This window comes from Stenella coeruleoalba (assembly GCF_951394435.1).
Source record: "Stenella coeruleoalba genome assembly, chromosome: 13".
Taxonomy (NCBI): domain Eukaryota; kingdom Metazoa; phylum Chordata; class Mammalia; order Artiodactyla; family Delphinidae; genus Stenella; species Stenella coeruleoalba.
The window spans coordinates 40,944,569-40,957,786 of NC_137159.1; the positions used below are offsets into that span (position 1 = coordinate 40,944,569).

Below are 13,218 nucleotides of genomic sequence, written 5' to 3' on the forward strand. Positions count from 1 at the left end.
GGTTATTTTTCCCTCTCTCCGTTCTCTTCCGTCCCCACATCTTCCATTCCCTGCTTCATCTCCCATGATGGCCACTTATTAAATATATATATACTTTAATAGACCCATAGAAATTACAATCAGATTTATTTTGGGCAGCACAGATCAGCCTGGATTTCCAGGGTACAGCTCAGTCCTCCACCACACACACATTTCCTCCCACTCCAGTGACTGCATTTCATGTTCCATCCATCCAGTTAAGGAAAACAGAGGCTAATTTAGGAGCCTCTTTATGCCTGTACATATTCAGTCAGAGGGGTCACTGTTGATTGATGCAAGACACACTGTCCTCCAAGAGCTCGCCAGGTCCCTGCTGGTCCAGAGACGAGCAACCAACAGTAACTCACCCTTAGTGCCTGTGCATTTCTGTGCCTCCAGCTACAAACAGTCAATAAACACCAGAGGCAACTTATGTTGCCTTAGATCACTAGTAAATGCCTCACACCACCCCTCAGAGCCCTTTCACAAAAATGTATTTCTCTACAGACAGATGTCAAGCTCTAGCAGCCAATCACTACAGAAACGCCTCAAAGGCTTGAAGGAGGAGACAGGGAGGGAGAAGAGGTCCTCTCCAAAGACGAGAGTTGTGTACTTCCCCCTAATAAAAATTGCTCCCTTTTGTTGAGTGCTTCCTCTGAGCCAGGTACCGGGGTGAGGCTTAATCTGCATTATCTCATTCATTCCCCACAATTCTGGGACTCAAAACTCTAGCCCAACTTACAGATGAGGATACAGAGGCTCACAGAGCTTACGAAGCTTCTACTTTCAGCTTCTCCGCTCCCCACACAAATAGGCTTGTGGATGTGTGTTACAAAAGCAGCTGGGAAGCTCCCTGGATGACAGGCAATTCAAGTTGCTGTCTGGACCTCAGAACACTGCCACTCCTTCCCTAAAGATGGAAGAAGGTTCCGTGGTTTGGTTACTCCACAGGCTTCCAGTAACACGCCCCACTGTATTCTGCCCATGATCTACACATCGTCAATACCTCCAGGGCCCTCTACTTCATTTTAAAGGTGAGTGCTGAAAATTCTGACAAGTTTCTTCTGGAACTACAACGCACTGGGTGCTCACTCTTTCTGTGCTACCGCGGTAAGTTCTGCCAAGGTTATTAAGGGAGTGAAGTGTCACCTTAGAAAGAAAAAAGAAAAAGAAAAGAATGGCATGGTCACAGTCTTCCACAATTATTTCCAATCATGCAACGCTCAACAAAGCCAGCCCCTGCCAGCCCCTGGGTTAAACGCTAGGGATAATGAGAACAGATATGCCTGGACCATAGATTTTATCACTGCTTTTCCTTCTTCCTCTGCTCTACCTCTATTTCCTAAGGAGTCTCATTATCTCTCTTTATATGCACAAGTCTTAGAATTTTGTGGCAGAATGAAGCAACTGCATCGACCAAAAATCTATTTGGCTACTGACTACAGAAAAGCTAGTATCTCCACATCCTGAAAAGATCATATAGCTGGACACTGGTTATGGTCTGATAGGTTAGAGCTGTCAGTTTCCCACTTCATCATGCTTCTCTCTTCCAAGAACTGAACCACAGACTATCAGGAACTTTTGACTTTTTCTCTACCCTCCTTGGAAACTCACAACACATGAACATTAAATAGCCAAGACAATTGCTTATCTGTAGTATCTGCTGCATGAAGGACCCTGGGGATGCTGCCTTCCATCACCTCTTACTGAGCTGCTGCTCTGCAGTGTTTCTGCAAAGTGAGGGAACAGACACGAGCTGTCTCCTCCTTTGCAAGAGCGCAGAAGAAACTGTGGGGATGGTAGATCCAGGCTTGAATTTGGGGATAATGATCACCACCCTTTTCTCTTCTAGAAAAAAATGACCTAATATGTTGAAGCTAATAATAACATGAATGATAGTAATATCTTATATTTCTATAGGGTTTCCCTATTTTTCAAGCACGTTCACATCTATGGTTTCATTGGCTCCACACACCAAGCTGTGCTGGTATAAACATTGTGATATGACTTCCCTGGTGGCGCAGTGGTTAAGAATCCGCCTGCCAATGGAGGGGACACGGGTTCGAGCCCTGGTCCGGGAAGATCCCGCATGCCGCGGAGCAACTAAGCCCGTGCGCCAAAATTACCGAGCCTGCGCTCTAGAGCCCGCGAGCCACAACTACCGAGTGCGCGTGCCACAACTACTGCAGCCCGTGTGCCTAGAGCCCGTGCTCCGCAACAAGAGAAGCCACCGCAATGAGAGGTCTGCGCACTGCAACGAAGAGTAACCCCTGCTCGATGCAACTAGAGAAATCCCACACGCAGCAACAAAGACCCAACGCAGCCCCAAATTAATTAATTAATTAACAAAAACATTGTGATATTTTTCTCAATGATAACACATCTCTGTATTTCATTTGATCACCACAATCAGAGAGGGAAATATTGCTGTCCCTGGTTTAATCAAGGGTTTGAGAGAATCATTTTCTCAGGTTTTACAGCTACAATTTAAACCCAGGTGATTCTTTGCAAAGTCCAGTGTTTATTCCTCTCCAATAATCTTCATTTGATACAGGGGGAGACGTGGAAGAAATAAATCACCCGTGCCGCATAAGCCACCCGTCTCACCTCGAGGACAGAAGTCACAGTGTAGGTATGAGGCCACGGCCAATGAAACCTTGCCCAGAGCCTTTGTATGGACTGCAAATCCAGTCCACTTCCAAAAAGCTAGGCTCTTAGAGAGGGATTCTGTTGACACTTTCTCTGCGGGTTTTGTTATGCTTGTTTTTGTTGGCCCAGGGAGCCATCAGCCAGGGACGTGGCAGGACGACTGAGCCAAGGGGCGGTCTGTTCACACCCAAGGGACAGGGGTGTTTCACTAAGTTGCTGCCGCTTGAAAGGGCTGGAGCTGCACAGTCCTGCTCTCTCCCTTTTTTGTTATTCCTGAGATAATAAATAAACACTCACTCTGTTGTGTCCAAAAGACCCTTTTCAGGAGACCTGCTCTTGCTGGAAGTCTCCAGAGCCTCTTCACCTGATTACAGTCAGATGTTGGGCATTTCAAATTAAATTAGAACAAATAGCAAAAATGAAAGGAGAGTGGGAAGAAGGAGAAACAAACCAGCAACAATGGCATTCATTTAAAGTAGCCAATGAGAAACATGGCACCTGAAAAACTCAGCTGACACTGGCAGAGACTGATGTCTGTTCTCTTGTCTCAGGCTAAAAAGATCCATAAGTGAGAAATTGTAGGGATGACAACTCCAGGTCCATTTTGTCTAGACTATTCTGAGGCAGAGATGGCCAGGATAAACAGGAAGATGTTTTAAACCTAGACCTGAATTTTTATGGCTCTGGAACTGTGATATGATCTCTTTTTGTGAAATGATGGCATAGGCGAGATATGAGGTAGAGATCTTGGAAGGGGGTGAAAATATTTGTCCTGTTGTGACATTTTTCTTCTACCAAGTCCTGCCAAGGATGAAGTGTCAGCTGAGCTCAAAATTCTGCTCAAGATGTGCCTAGAGAGACCCACTGGAGTGTAGATGGATGGGAAGGCAGGAGATGGATTCTTGTAATACGTGGTTTCAATATGCTCCAGTGTCAGTAAGATACTTTAAAATTAAGTGGAAGGATTCATGGACCAAGATGACAGTATGTCCATCGCAGAGTGATTTCAACGAGAATTCTTACTGTTCCATTAAAAACAACTTGAAATCAACCAGCCCAATGCTATCACTTATTTCCCCTGCACTAAATATCACTGGATCCTAGAATAGCATTAAGATATGTGATAAGATAATCTAGCTTCACCATCCAGATGCTGAAAGGATGTTTATATTTAATGTGCTTTTTCAATCCTATTCGCCAAAGTACAGTAAAATATATTGTCTTATTACAGTACCCTCATCACAAAGAAACAATGAGCCCACAGAAACATAATTCGTATTATATTGTCCGTCAGTAGGGAGGGCTCTTCCACAAACTCAAACCCAATTTGGATAAAATAAGCTATTTGGTGCTAGAGAGTTATCCTGTGCCCAAAGTAGTTGCATTCATATTAAAAGCCATTATTAACTAGGCAAAGAGATCAAGAGAGCACAACAGATGATTACCTTATAAAAGACATTCTTGCACAGAGCGTTACAAACACAGTTTGGTCACGTGGCTGTCCCCTGATGTCATTCTTCCTCTTAATTTCTACTGGCCTCGCATAAGTAAAACTTTCAAGTCTCAAAAGGAGCTGGTGCTATGAGTATTTTCTCCAAAATGTGACGATCCCCTTATGAAAAAACAAAACATAAGAATACAGGATGATCAGTAAAAATGTCTCTTAAGGCCATTATTTTTAGCTGAGTGTTGTTGTGACTGTTTCCATGGCTAGACCATGAACATGTTTTCTGCACAAGCCCGGTCAGCTAGTGGCCTTAATTAACTTTCAAATGGAGAACGCTGCGGTTTACCACTTATTAAATAGCCACCATACCAAGTTACAGTCTAAAGCTTCCACACCTCACTTAGTCAAGACACCTCGAAAAACCCACAGTGCTGAATAACGGGTGATTTAAAAATAGGTACCACGTGTAATTATCAGACTGAACACACAGGCTGTGAGGGAAGTTTCTGAAAAGCCCGGGCAGCTCTCATATCCAGATCAAATGATTTAATTTGTAAATCGAGGCAACAGGGTACGTCATTCAGAGAGAATAGAATAAACTGTTGTTATTCATTCAAAGGAATTCAACAAATACTTAAGTGCCTGCTTTGTGTTCCAGATACTGAGTATTTTTCCAGATTTCTCAAGGCGAGGAATTGCAGGACATGGTAAATAGAGGAATATGGTGAGGAAGAGGATCGTAGTTTTAAACAGTATGCCCCCTAGAGAAGGAAGAACGAGCCTGAATACCACATGCAAGTAGCCTAACCACGCTCATTTCACCAGGCATTTTATTCATGAGGGAGATGATGCAGTTTGAGATTCAATCGAGACAGAATTAGTTTTTGTGATTAGCTAGGTTGAGTGGTTAAGGTATAGTAATCATAATGATATCATTATTTTTTTCTCTCCTCTCTCACACGATACTCAGACACACACATACACACACCCCTTTTGCCTATATCTCTTTGTATTTGGCTTGTGACTCTTCACATGCTAGAGTTATCTGTGTTTCAACTTGTGTACACGCTCAGGAAAAAAAAAAAAGTGAATTCACCTCCCATTGAAATTCCACTGTGTATAAAATAGTCTTGGAATTTGAAGGAAGAAAGAAACCCTTCTGCTACAAAGAGAACATGTGAAAAGGCCAAGAGAGAGCATAAATGAAAAAATATATAAAAATGCAAATGTTCCTAAACTTCAACTTTGGATGGACTGAAGCATAAGTGAGAACTTCAACAAAGCAATAGAAAAAGATGACAGCTCAGAGTTTCAGAAATTTAAGACAGCAGCAGGATTAGACACTTTGGGTTGTCTTCGCACACATTTCTTATGGGAGTTAATTCCATTTGACATGCAAGACCAAAGCAAGATTACAGAGGCATAGCCCCATGGCGAGGTGTATGCTGCAGCTAAAAGCTGGGATTTGAATAATTGTGCAGGCTTACTCCAAGAATCAGGCGAGAACAGAATGAACGGATTATTACAAGGAACTTTGTACATTTTTAACTGCTGGACTTAATAAAATACCCTCTATGTGAGAGTAATGTTATGGTCGTCTGCACTCACTCTAGCTGAAGTTTGTGGTAGGATCCATCAAAAATGAGGAAAAACAGAAGCTGTTTTAAAAAAAGAGAGAAAGAAAGAAAGGAAAGAATTTTGTAATGAATGACTGGGGTGGGTCATGCCCATATGATTTACAGAGGAACAGAAAACTTGGAAAACTTGAGATCAACACATTCAAACCTCCCCCCCCCGCCCCCCCCAGAGGTACAGGGAATTCATTTCCTGTGCAAAGAAGTTTGAGGAAAGTGAAGAGTAGAGTTCAGGGAAAGTGGGCCACAAAAAGGTAGATTTTTATTTTACTATTTCAGCTCATTAGGGAGGTCATTTGTTACTGAGAAAACTTACTAACCCACACATCATTATATATATATATATATATATATATATGTATAAATGTGACCTCTTCCCTTGGAATCTGTGGAAGCACTTGTCTGTAAAAGGCAGAAAGAGTAACAGTTCTAAGGACTTCTCACTGCTTAATTAACTGTCCAGTGAGAATTATTAAAGATTTTTACATAATTCTTATTTAGCACTCATTAAAGTGAAGAATACAAATGCTGGACAATGCAAGGTTCAGGGAAGCTTTAAGAAAGAAAAGTTTGTGTTGCAATAGCTGAGAATTATGACAAGCTGCCTATTAACGGTAGCCAGGTAGACATCTGATTTCAAAAGTCACTGATTCAGATCTAAAATGATTTGATTTTCTCCCTTAAAATGTTCTTCATCTCCCCTCTTCCAGAGGGCCCATTTCTGATCCTCCCGCAGGCCTCACCAGCCTAGTCATGACACCCCAGAGGAGGAAACTGCTCTGGGACCAAGGCCCTGGGGCGGTGCGCCCTCTGCTGGGAAACACGCTTGGAAAAATCCCCCCAAGAGCCTGCCCCCAGGAAGCCAAAAGGGATACACACTGTCAACTGTGAAAACCTCTACTGTGAGCGGCGTCTCTCTCTCATAGCTGTGAGTGGAGATTAGAGGAGGGACAGGAGAGGATGCCAGGGCTTCATTATACCAGAACTCAAATGCACCTCTCCTCACAAAACATGTCTGTCAACTTCAGCCTGCCATGCAAAATGGCAACAGGAATGATGAACACATTACGAATTTGTAGAGCCTAAAATTAAACTCCACCTCATTTATTTCATAGTTCAGCCGGCTGGGGATGGCTGACATTAGAGGCACACATCTTTCCTGATAAGCTCTGTGGTTTCCTCCTTAGAGAAGGGATTTTTGTGCTCTGTATGGACGCACTCACTCTTCTTGAAACCCCATTTCTGCTTTGGTGGAACTAGAAAGAGGAGGCATGTTGCAGTGCTCTCCTGAAGACAGCTGAGAATCGCAGCCCTGGGAGGGAAGCAAATGGATGTGCTACCAAAGGAGGACGAAGAGCTAGCTTTTCCCTCCTTGCCTCTGTGCGTCGTTTAGATCTTTGATACTGGAAGGGTGGTTCACAGACCAGAAGCTCCAGCATCACCTGGGAGTTCGTTAGAAAGGAAGGAGCCCAGGTCTCACCAAGACCTACTGAATCAGAATGTGCATGTTCACAAGATCCCTGGTGATTCCTAAGTACCTTAAACTTTGAGAGGTGCCACTGAAGACACTGGGAAAGCTAAACGGCAAGCAAGACTAGAGCATTGAGCTTTGCAAGTGGAAGGAAGCCTCGCCAACTTTTGCCTCCTTGGATAAGGAAATCAGGGCTCAGAGAAAGACACAGCTCTGACACATCTAAGAAGGCAACTTTACATCGGCCTCAGTTTGGTTTGCTATGAAAGCTGGAACACAGCAATCACAGGCTTTTTGCAGCTGTGTCCCCACCACATACTAAAAACACAACAGAATGTGGCACCAACACTACAGGGATGTAGGGGATCGTTCCCATGTGGGAGGGACCCTGTCTTCTTCTAATCAGCTCTGTACTACTGAAAGGACTTGTGTAAATTCTGCAGGAATTGACATAGAAATGAGATTCTGATATTCCTTCTATTCACATAATGATTGATGAAACACGTGGGAGAAATAAATTGAATTATGTTATAATCTCCCAGGGAAACATAATTAAGTTGTAAAGCATTCCCATGAAATCCTAAAAGCCTTATATCATTTAGACAGTGACTTCTACTACATGATCAATAATTATATTAATTAAAGATAATTATTTTGATAGGACGGTTTGACTCTGGTGCTCCAATCATTCTTGATCCGATGTATTGATTCAATAGCGAAGACTTGGTTGGAACCAGAGCCAGATATAAAGAATTCTTTGGGGGCCCCCGAAAGCTTTATGATATTTATGCTAACTTGCACAAATCTGTAATTCCTGACCACCAGTTTGATGCTTATTCGTACAATCCAATGGGTAATACTTGTGCAAGATCAACAGAGCATTCTATTCCCTATTCTTAATTCTGTGTGACCTAGAGGCAAGCTATCTTCAGCAAGTAATAGATAATATATAAAATCAAATATTCCTTGAACTTTCAAAATTCCAGGACATCCAATGCATTCTTTGTCTTTGTGTATGCAGGATTCTCTAGCACATTCATAGCAACTCTGGGGCACTGAGCTAAAGAACCTGACCTCGCGTTAACAAGGCCCAGAAAGTTGGTGTGAGGGTGGACCCTTAAGCTTTCACTATCTTTCTTTGAAAACACCTGATTGTGAAGATCAGCCCTGGGACACATCTGGTGGTACACATTTTAAGCACAGGCAAAAACTGAGACTTCCTGTTGAATCTCTCTGCACTTTCCAGAGACACACTCAATGGGTATGTACCTTCTCACCTTCATAAAAGCACCAGTGAGCATCATCAGAAAGCAAGGAATGAGACAGAGATATAAATTGAAAGTAATCGTGCAAGAAATCATATAACAAATAAGCAAGATTTAGAGTTTTTTAAAGGCAACCACCATTAATGTTGTTAACTTCCTTGAATTCTCTACGTTATGCAAGATAACTGTTTTTTATTTTAACATTAAAAGATAATATAGTTGAAAGAATCACAAAGAAATCATTACAATTATAAATTATTTCATCAGAATTTTCTTAAGTTATTTGTAAAGCATCTTGCTGACTAGATGCTCACTATAGAAGAGACTGTAGATTTTTCTCTCCATGAGGTGGAAAGTACAGTATCTGAGTCAAGACTTAGAAGCCAGCGCCACCTGGTTTGAATCTTGGATCTGCCACTTACCACCTATGGCTTGAACAAGGAAAATAACCTCTCTCTATGCCTCAGTTTCCACAGCTGTAAAATAGGGATAATAATAATACATACCTAAAGCGGTTATTCTTAAGGATCTAGTGAATTAATAAGCATGAAACACCTGGAAATACATGAGTAGTACTAAGCACTCAATTTACACTGGCTGTTATCAGTATTGCCCTTATAATTTATGGAGGTTGACTTACTTGTGGTCATGTTACAATTTATTATAGAACAGTCTTCTTTAAACCCAACTTTCAGAGCATCTGAAAGCCAAGTTTTAGTTCCAGCTTAAAATTTATTTTCCTAATAGAATAACTTTAAAAATTATTTATGGAGACTTGCAAACACAAGCTTACTCATGTTATAGCCTGATAGCACGTGCGTGCGCGCGCGCACACACACACACACACACACACACACAGAATAGTAATACCTCACAGACCAGTGCTGGAAGTTGCCCCACAAGGGATTTGCCAAAAAGGAAGCTAAATGTGACCCACTACTCCAGTGAGAGATCTTACCATTCAGAACAGAATAACCTGAGAACAAAATAATGCAGAAAGCAGCCCAGAGTTTCCTTTGTCTTTCCTTGGGTAAAATCAATTCCGTTATTATCCACAGTTGGGTACAGAATAGCATACGAACAGCGTGGCTTCCGCCAGCAATACCTCTCAGAGTGGTTTGCATGCGTAAATATTCTACACCCTGATTTACTCAGCATTGCCAAGAGAGAAAAGGGGAGATCCATCTTAGGTAGGAAAATTTATTCTAAGGAACTCTTAAGACAGTAGAAAAGACGAGAGAAGAAAAATCGGGGTGAATTCATATAGAACCAAGTATGCTAAGCTGCCCTGAGCCTCAGGCATAGAGTCCAAGGTGATAAGCCATATTGCCAGGCCTAATATCTTCCTCTCTGCTCTTTTATGGGACGGGGGGTGGGGCGGAGTTGTTTAGCCATATTTCCTATGCCTGAAGGGGAGCTGGACCATGTACACAATGTTGCGCATCAGAGTGAAATAGAAAAATCTTCCCAAAGAAAGTAGGCAGACTTGTGAATGTGGTATTGCGGAACCCATAAAATAGACTGACAGTGATTGAAAACAAGAAAATGACTTGGTCTTTCTTAAAGCTACAACAATTAGGCAATTGAGCTAACTAATAGTATCTGAGGAGATGTAAATAAGTTTTTTTTTAAATTTTTATTAACAAAGGGAGTGAGCAAATTTCAGCCCAGGTAGAAGCAGGTAAATGATTCCTCCCCAAAGGCAGAGTGAAGATTTCTCAAATGAGCTTCCTCCTCAAAGAGATAGAAGTGAAATATATGAAGCAAGATGACAATATGCTGTTGCCTAAATGTAGGCAGGGATGGTATCCTATTCTATAGACCACGCTGTGAGTAACTGAATGCAAGACAAAGCAAAAATATAGAAAAGGCCACTCAGTAACAGAAGCATAAAAATGCAGTGTGTGTAACAGTACTGAGAAGGGTACAGCTCGGCAGAACTGATTAATAAGGAGAGCGGTGAGCAGAACAGAGTGGATTTGCAGAGATTAGGATGTAGCAAGCTTTGTCCAGAAGACTGTATAAAGTTCTTATTGGCCTTGAATCCAAAAGTAGGTAAAAAACCTACCTCCCATCGTGAAAGCCCCCCTGTGATCTTTTGGTATATCTTCGTCAAGCAACTTATCTTTTCCCATAAGACATTTAAAAAATAAAGTTTATAATGATATTTGTATTCTCCTATGCCAGCCATTCTCTATGGTACCTCTCCTTTCGAATGGGGTTAAGGGGAAGGAACACATGGTAGTTTTGATGTTACAGCAGGACAGAGACAGACCTTAAAAACAAAACAAAACAATTTCATCCACAATAGCTGAGATCTGGGAAAACACAGAGCTTGATAAAGCCTAAAGGTCAGGTTCCAGGATGAGTAAGAACAAGAGTCAGAAATGGAAGATTGCCATGTGGGTGTCAAGAACCTGGGCATCTGCATGTCCGAACTCTAAAGACTCCACACTATTGTGAAGGGCATCACCACTTCCTCCAGTTCCAGGCAACAGCTGATAATTTTGGGAAGGGATAAAGAAAAAGAAAGAGCCAGCCTACAAGCCCTCAGGAATCCCAAAGCAAAGGTGATGTTTAAGAAACATGGAAGTACAGGCAACAACTGACAATGGTCATGGCTTGGGCAAGCAGAAAGCACCTCAATCTGTGGGCTTCTCTAGGATAATCACAAGGTAAGGTGAGAGACCATCATTAAAGGGACAATTTGAGGCTATGAGAGCTACTCCACCACAGACTGGGGGGGTCCCCTTCTCTGTTTTTTTTTTTTTTTTTTTTTTGCGGTACGCGGGCCTCTCACTGTTGTGGCCTCTCCCGTTGCAGAGCACAGGCTCCGGACGCGCAGGCTCAGCGGCCATGGCTCACGGGCCCAGCCGCTCCGCGGCATGTGGGATCTTCCCGGACTGGGGCACGAACCCGTGTCCCCTGCATCGGCAGGCGGACTCTCAACCACTGCGCCACCAGGGAAGCCCCCCTTCTCTGTTTTAATCTGAGAGCTCTGAAGCCACTTCTGTGGTCAGGGCTCTAATTTCTTCTGCGGGGACTTTGGAGTGTTGATGTTAGGCTAGGTGTCAGTGTCTTTAGTGATGGGCAGGAGAAGAAAAAAATAGTTCTTTGACCTTTACCAAGGTAGACATCTATGCCTCAGATTCAGAAACAGAAGCTCCAGGGACAGAAGGAAGCCAAAGGACTCCTGCAGTTGTGTTCACAGATCACCCGCACTGGGTGCTCCTGGAGGTAATGATGACTAATTAGGCCAGCAAGACAGAAAAATAAATCAATAGAAAGAGAAGCGTGTATTTATAGGAATGCAAATGCAACTCAAAATCAGGAAACCTTGGCCAAGAACAGTTCTCAAACCTTTCACTGGTTGAAAGTCAAGGAAAGAGAAGGGAAGATTTCCCCACAACAGTCAATCCAGAATTGGCCAAGAAGTAGAGGGAACTGCCGTGCCTGTGAGGGGAAAGCACTACGTACCTCATGGAGCCTCAGGCCCGGCCGCTTCCTTTTCTCATCTCGACTTCTTTGGTATGTTCTTTCCTCTGTTTTTTAGGAAAATTTTTTTAAAAATAAGAAAAAAATACATACATATATATATATACTTATATACACATACATTTGCGTGTTTATCATACTCTTTTCTATAAATGGAAATAAAGACAAAAGAAAAGTCTAATTTGCAGTTCAGTTTTCCAGCCTCAGTTCTGGCTCACCAATGAATCTTCTTATATACAAAGCTGACTGGAGGGAGGGGTGGGATTGAATAACAAATTTATGTGATACAATCACATCATTTACAATCACATAATGGACCATATCCCAATTTTCAAAAGGCATAAAGTATCCTCATTAATACGATAAGTGCAGCAGTCAAATCAGCACTGTGATTTTATCAGGGTTTTTGACTGTACATGAATTAGAATGTAAAATGCATACAGAATTTTTAATGGGAAGGCTTTAACATTCACTGAATGTATTTCTTACTGTCATTTGCATCACATTAAAGTGAAATTCGACATAAAAGGATAAAGAAAATATGTCCTAAATTACAGTTTTTCCATAGTTGTCATGTCCACACATAGAAAAAACTGATTCATAAGCTTGAACACGATCCTCAATCTGCAAAAGCTGCACTGGTTCCCTATCTGTCTGTGGGTTTTATGTGGCCGTCAGGACTGGGTAGAGCTCAAGAAGGTCAGATTGTCAGGACAAAGCTAATAAAGATCATGGGGGTAGGGGGTCAGCTCAGAAGAGCAGATGATTGTATTCACTGTCTCTTATTCTAGTAAGTTATTAAACACTGTGACTGCATTTTTCATTCCATACAAGACTACTGAGAAGTCACTCATATTCCTTGGAAGTATTTTGTTGCTCCTTTAGAAAGCTTCCGTCTTCCACTGAGTTCACGTCAATAGAGTTTATGGACCTAGACAGAATGTTGTAGAAACCCAGTTCTGTAGATTTCACCCTGAATGGGTATGCATACATTGCCATGTACCTGGGATATACATATTAAACCTGTGCATGCCTTCTCGTATGTTGAAATATGATCCATGCGTCATAAGTGAGTGTCACGGTAATGGCAATTGGGAAAGTGTGCCTCGTGGCTTCTATGCACTGAGGCAAAAAAGCAACTTGTCATTTCTCATGAACCTCACATCGCACACAGAGAAGTTAGTGACTGGTACACGGCAGCTGACACAGAATCCTGAGAATCTGAGAAAGAATGTTATA

At 42.1% G+C, this 13,218-nt stretch overlaps 1 long non-coding RNA gene across 6 annotated transcripts in view; it reads right to left on the reverse strand.

The window, feature by feature from the left end:
- LOC307196374 overlaps positions 1-13,218 on the reverse strand; it is a 606,711-nt gene that overhangs the window by 29,983 nt on the left and 563,510 nt on the right. For 5 of the 6 annotated variants that reach the window (XR_013831117.1, XR_013831118.1, XR_013831120.1 and 2 more), the window contains 2 exons: positions 11,962-12,026; positions 4,113-4,279 (listed from right to left, as the gene is read on the reverse strand). This is a non-coding gene — a long non-coding RNA (uncharacterized lncRNA). The remainder of the gene's footprint in view (positions 1-4,112; positions 4,280-11,961; positions 12,027-13,218) is intronic. The other variant, XR_013831119.1, reaches the window with a different exon arrangement.